The sequence below is a fragment of the Denticeps clupeoides genome, chromosome 10 (assembly GCF_900700375.1).
Source record: "Denticeps clupeoides chromosome 10, fDenClu1.1, whole genome shotgun sequence".
NCBI lineage: Eukaryota > Metazoa > Chordata > Actinopteri > Clupeiformes > Denticipitidae > Denticeps > Denticeps clupeoides.
Genome location: NC_041716.1, coordinates 2,501,448 through 2,502,091, shown reverse-complemented (window position 1 = coordinate 2,502,091; position 644 = coordinate 2,501,448).

Below are 644 nucleotides of genomic sequence, written 5' to 3'. Positions count from 1 at the left end.
AGACGTGTCCTTTTTTGCTGGTCCAGCACAATAGTAAGTGGTCTGTCATGCTGACAGGCCCAAATAAATAAATTTTTGTTTTTCCCATTGACACTTTTTGTTTTTTCAAATTTGTGCATAATCCGTAAATCAGACAGAGACAAACCATACGTCAAAATTAGATCTTGATGAGATCTACGAGACACCATTAAAACTTTTTTCTATGTCAAACCATCTGGACACAAAGTCCAAAAAAGTCCAATTTTGGACTAGGATAAGATACGCGTTCCGAAAACGCTTTTTGGCGAATTGCGCGCGGACCGTAATCCGGCCGAGCCGAGCCATACGTCAAACCGTGCGGAAGGAAAAGCCGCACGACCTGATATGAGACTTGTGTGTGTGCTGTGAAGCGTTTGTTCGCAAAATCTTAAGAAACCAAATTTTTCACACTTTTAATGTTTTGATCACAATTTGTGGCCCTCCTGTAGTCCCCAAACAAGCAATCAATACGTCATTTTGTGCGGAGAGGTCAGGCCTTCGGCCTGACCTCTCCGTTTTTTTTGTGCGTCTGACGGCCTTAGCGTGGCAGCCACAAATGCGAGACATGGCATTTTTGCCCTTCTTCCATATGTCCCATGTTTTCCTGACCACTGTTGCTGGTAGCA